This window comes from Podarcis erhardii (assembly GCF_964252035.2).
Source record: "Podarcis erhardii genome assembly, chromosome: 3".
Classification (NCBI taxonomy): Eukaryota; Metazoa; Chordata; class Lepidosauria; order Squamata; family Lacertidae; genus Podarcis; species Podarcis erhardii.
In genome coordinates this window covers 3,332,152-3,337,912 of record NC_138507.1, presented here as the reverse complement: position 1 = coordinate 3,337,912, position 5,761 = coordinate 3,332,152, and the positions used below count along the sequence as shown (strand labels likewise).

General features: G+C 41.0%; 1 long non-coding RNA gene across 1 annotated transcript; it reads left to right on the top strand.

Moving 5' to 3' along the window:
• Positions 1 to 1,584: 1,584 nt before the first annotated feature.
• On the top strand, positions 1,585 to 5,271 carry LOC309338476. The gene is made up of 3 exons (XR_014154910.1): positions 1,585 to 1,781; positions 1,995 to 3,110; positions 4,592 to 5,271. It is a non-coding gene; the product is annotated as an uncharacterized lncRNA (long non-coding RNA).
• Positions 5,272 to 5,761: the final 490 nt, after the last annotated feature.

Here is a 5,761-nt window from a genome sequence, read left to right as displayed (position 1 = left end):
GTTCTCAAACACTCTGCACTTCAATCGGGAGAAAGCCACACTCGCAGAGCTCAGGCAATGCTGGATTTCGGCATCAATGTTGGCCCTTGTGGAAAGATAACTGCCTAGGTAGGAAAGTAATCTACATTTTCCAACGTTACACCATTGAGTTTATTAACATTTAATATATTAACATGTCTTCACAGTTAGGTGTATAGGTGCTTCCTCCTCCTCTCCCATTATTTCACAGCTTTCCCCCTCATCTGCCTCTGAGCTGTGACCCCCCTCAAACCCCTGTTGTAAATCTAAACTGTCGTCCTCTTCTCTGGAAGGGTCACGCTGGGTAGGCTGTCTCCACCATTCCTCCTCTGCCCAGTCCCTGAACAAGTATGAGGCTTTGGCAGGTATGTTTTGAGACCAGGGAAAACACTTCTGATGTCTCACCAAATTCACACCATCCAATGTATGTCAATATGAATACATCTAGCTGAGTCATTTTGGTGTTTCTCTGTATTGTTGATGAAAGGTATAGTGATTCTGTTAGATCTCAAAGAAGACTCACTTGACTCATATCTGGATTGCTGGCATTTTTATGTGTTTATCCCACAATTGTGAAAGACAGTAAGAAAGAGCTTTAACACTAGACTGGGTTCAGCATACAATTAGTCCTAATCTTTCTTTGTGGACAAATCCAAATCTCATTTTGCTTAACCTATCCTCATATGAGATTGGCTGATAACCTACTTCTTTTCTATTTTTGATATGGTTTATCTGTTTTAAGTGGATTTTATTTGGCAAAATTAACAGTTTAACTTGTTATCACCTGCCCTAAGGTTTTGGCTTGGCTAGAAAGTTAACTAACTAACTAACTAACTAACTAACTAACTAACTAACTAACTAACCAGCCCTATTTATCAAGATTGGAAGTCTTATATGTTTCAAAGCTATGTTCTTTGGCTAATTTATTCAGGTTTTTAAAATCACTGTTGTTTATTTGATTTCTTACCCACCCTTCACCAAAAGGACCCCAAAATCAGGTTACAACAATATAAAAATACAATATTAAAATCCGTTAAAACCATTTACAATCAAAAGAATAAGGTGGTTCTCCTTCCCTAACCACAGCTGCAACAGCTGCTTTTTGTGCAATTCATTTAGGGTTGTATACCCATCTCTGACTCAAGGGAATTGACACAGGAATCCAGTCCTTGTTACACTTGCAAGCAAAATCTGCTTGCTAATCATAAAATGATAAGGATTCTTTAAATACTGTATATATTTTTAACAACTTTGTTACAAGTTTCCACAGAGCAACAGTTGCCACACCCTGCGAAATGGTTTTGAGTGGCCAGCTAAATCAGGTGAGGGAAGCTGATGGGTCTCAAACCCTTGATGAGCTAGGGATTTCCCCTGCATATACAGACAGCCTCTTGTGGATTGAGTGGATGAGACCAGGAGTGGATCCAATGGTCAAAAAGGTGTTTTTGCATGTGTTGTAGAGGGAAGTGAAAGGCAGATGAGGCTTCTTAACCCAAGAAGGTAGCCCATCTAGGAGAAGAAAGATTCTGATCTGAAACTTCCACTGTCTTGCAGGATATCTTTGGGAGAAGAAAATACTCAGGAGTAAACCCTACATGAATCCAGAGTGGGGTCCCTAAGACGGTTTGAGGGTGCCTTGTATACCTCCTTCTGGCAACTCCTGCAGCCAAGCTGGTGCCAACTGCTTTCCTTTGGACCACATCAGTGAGGCCGAAAGGGAGGTCTTGTCTGGTCAGCCTAGGACCACCACACACACTGCCCAGGTTTGTGCCTCTATCACAACCGTTTGACTTCACCATTGTCTCTCGAGACAGATGGATGCCAACAGCATGTCACAAGGTTCAGTGTCCCAGGAAATTATAACTTTGTCTAATTCAAGACTGATGAGAAGTCATATTTTCTTTAAGATGTATTGAAATTCTGGACTTTATTGGTCTGTCTGCTTCACCTATTTTTGTTAATTTCTGTTCTTGCAGGAATATTGACTTCCATGTCACTTTGGCATAGCAGATGAGGAGGAGTGTCTGGATGCACATTCTATTACTGTTCAGTAACTGTGACAGCAGGAAGTAAAAGATGTATGGTCAGCCATTCTACAGGGAGGCAAAAAAGGGCCAGTCAGCAGATGGGAACGGGCAGAAGCGAACCAATGGTGGCTAGGCTGATTCAGGTGGGGGAGGAGAAACAGCCTGAATAACCCAAATGCCAAAATCACATGATTTCAGATGGTGAAATTCCAAGCACACTATAAAGACTTCCAAAGGAACCTCTCCAAGCCTCGGTGGGTGGGCAACAAACTCCATGTGGTAAATTGGATTCCCATACAAAGAGAGAGATCTTGGGACAGAAACAACACACAAAAAAGCAACTACTTTGAGTGCACTGTTAACAGATCACTGAATATTCAAGCAGTGAGGAAGTAAAAAGTAAACACAACATCCAGTACCATAATTCAATTTTGTTAATCTATCATGTTTAGAATATACAGTGTGTAGAGTTCCAGTTGCCTCACTGCAAAACGTATATATTGTGTAACTAAAAAGGGTATGGAAAAGAGTATCAAAAATTAATATGAACATAAGTGCAGATCCTTCCTTATAAGGAAAGATTAAAAAGTTTGGTCCTTTTTAGGTTACACATACACACATGAGACTTATAAATAAGTGCTTTTAAGAAAGTGGATAGAACGATATTTCTTTCCCCCCAGTAGTAAAAATTGGGGTCACTCAGAGACATTGACTGATACTTCACTCAAGCCATAGTAAGGGATCTGCTATCATAAGATAATAGCTAATTCAGATGGGTTTCTTTAACAAAGGTTAATGAGACATTTAGTGGATGATAGGTTTCATTTCCCCTTGGCTATCAACCACAATAGCTAAATAAACCTTCAGAATCACTCACTGTCAATTGTTGGGAAGAAACAACAACATTGCCTTCCAGACCTGCTTGTAGGCTCCCCAGATGCCTCTGTCTGGCAACTGTCTACATGAGGTCCTGGATGAGATAGATTTTTATAAAGCATGCAAGTGGTTGGCCAAGGTAAAGCCAAGACATGATGAGGGAAAGGATAACTGGACATCAGTGCAGTGGTGGCTATTTGTTTGAATTCCTCTTTGGTGGTTTCTCCCCTTTTCCATTTTTTGTACACATCCTTTTTTAATCTTAACTCAGTTAAAAGTTCTTTAGATAGCCACCCTGGCTTCTTTAGGCACCTTCCATGTTTCCGTCTCATTGGTATTGCCTGAAGTTGTACTTTTACTATCTCCTTCTTAACAAACTCCCAGCCATCATGAACTCCCTTTCCTTTTAGTATTACTGTCCATGGGATCTCACCCAGCACTTCCCTAAGTTTTATGAAGTCGGCTTTCTTAAAGTCAAGAAATTGAGTCCTAGTATGCTTGGCTGCTCCTTTCCGCTGTATAGTTAACTTCCGAAGAGCATGATCACTCGCGCCTAATGATCCTTCCACTTCTACCCCACTAACCAGGTCATCAACATTGGTTAGGACCAGATCTAAAATGGCTGTTCCTCTTGTTGCTTCTTCCACTTTCTGGACAATGAAGTTGTCTGCAAGGCCAGTGAGGAATCTGTTTGACCTTATGCTCTTGGCTGAGTTTGACATCCAACAAATATCCAGGTAATTGAAGTCCCCCATTACTACTATCTCCCTTTCTTTTGCATGCTTGGCCATCTGTTCCAGGAAGGCATCATCTATGTCCTCCGTTTGGCTTGGGGATCTATAGTAAACACCCACAATGAGGTCACTGTTATTCTTCTCTCCCTTAATTTTGACCCAAATGCTCTCACTTTGGCTTTGAGGTTCTAAATCTTGGATCTCTTCACAGGTATACACATCCCTGACATATAACGCCACTCCTCCTCCTTTCTTGTCTGGTCTGTTTCTCTGAAATAGATTGTATCCCTCCATTATTACATTCCAATCATGGGACTTATCCCACCAGGTTTCAGTGATGCCTATTATGTCATATTTAGTTTGCTGTACCAAGAGCTCAAGCTCATCTTGTTTATTTCCCATGCTTTGCGCATTAGTGTACAGACATTGAAGTCCATTAATCATTCCCCCATGTCTCTTATTTAAGGATTTTTTCCTCCCACCACTAGGTCTGCGTGCTGTTTGCTCCAATTGGTCTATGAAATTTGGATGATCATCTTCATCAACTGATAGACTCCTACCTTCAGGAGCACTGTCTCCCTCCCCCACATTAGTCAGTTTAAAGCCCTCCTGATGAGGTTTCTGAGATTTTTGGCAAAAACATTCCTCCCAACCGATGTGAGGTGCAGCCCATCGCTTGCCAGAAGTCCATCTTCAAGAAACTGCAGTCCGTGATCTAAGAATCCAAACCGTTCCTGTTTACACCATTTGCGAAGCCAGCTGTTCACTTCCACTATTTTTCTCTCTCTCCCTGGGCCACGTCGTTCAACTGGGAGGACAGATGAGATGACAATTTGTGCATTTAATTGCTTCAATTTCTTGCCCAGAGCCTCATAGTATCTTTTGATCTTCTGGAAGCTATTGCTTGCAGTGTCATTGGTTCCCACATGAACCAAGAGGAACTTTTAACTTTCCTTCTTTGCACCCAAATGTTTAAAATGGATCAATTTTTCTAGGGTTCTGTATGTAAATACAGAATTAAAGGTGCCTGCTGTTCACATTATCACTGGGCCCTTGAAACTTTGACAGATGCCCTATGCATTGGAGTCCTCCCACCACAAAAAAATCCTGATCAATATTTTTATTCAATAGTGAGCACTTTATATGGCACAAATGCTTAATATGATTGTCTATTATAAAAACTTGATTTCTCATGGTACTTTCATCTGTGAAAATCAAATTTATCTATTATTAATCTGCATTTTGATATGGATATATAGTTTTATTTCCAAATATGTTTTATACTAATCTTTTTGATCCTTTAATATGGGAGGATGGCAATTTGTAATTTGGCTTTACATAGAAACGATCAATTGTCAGGCACATCGTGAATTGTCTTTGTCCTTCATTGTCACAGAGCATTATCTAATAAATTGAAGATAGCTGAACTAAGACTCTTCCTCCTTCTGCCGGTAAAAGCACATTATTGCTTTCTCAGTGCAGGATTTCTGTATAGCTTTCTTTTAGTCTTACTGAAGCTGGCATGCAATGAGCAATACATAATGATTTTGTGGTTAGGGTGCCTTTGTCTGATTTGATGGGTGAAATCCACAGTAATGCCTGCAATTAAAACAGCGAATGCCACCCACAGAAATACTCATCTTTTCCATGGGGCTGGAACTTTGGTTGCTGACTCTTTGATGTACTATTTCCAGTATTCTGTTGATATTTTAATGTTAAACTGAACAATTCATCAATTTCCAGTAGCTTTGTTATGACCAGGAATGGTTGTAGACTTCATGTTTCTGTTGCATCGTGGAAACACCACAAATATAAAAATAACACTTGGGTCAAGGGCTTTTGGTACCTGCAAAGTAGCTGCAAAGGCCCACAGACCCCTCAATGGGCAACCGCTGGCCCCTGGAGGCTCCTGGCCACTTCTACCTGTTTACTTGTCCTCTCAGGAAGTAGTGAAAAGAGCAAAGCAGAGCACAAACAGCCACAGGCTCTCTTTCTGGGAGGTGGTGCTGAGGGAAGTGAAAGGGCAGTAAGCAGAACAAAGGTGGTGTGTCCAGTTAGGGAAGGAAGCCAACTAAGAGCATCTCGCCCAAGGCTCACCCAAAACCC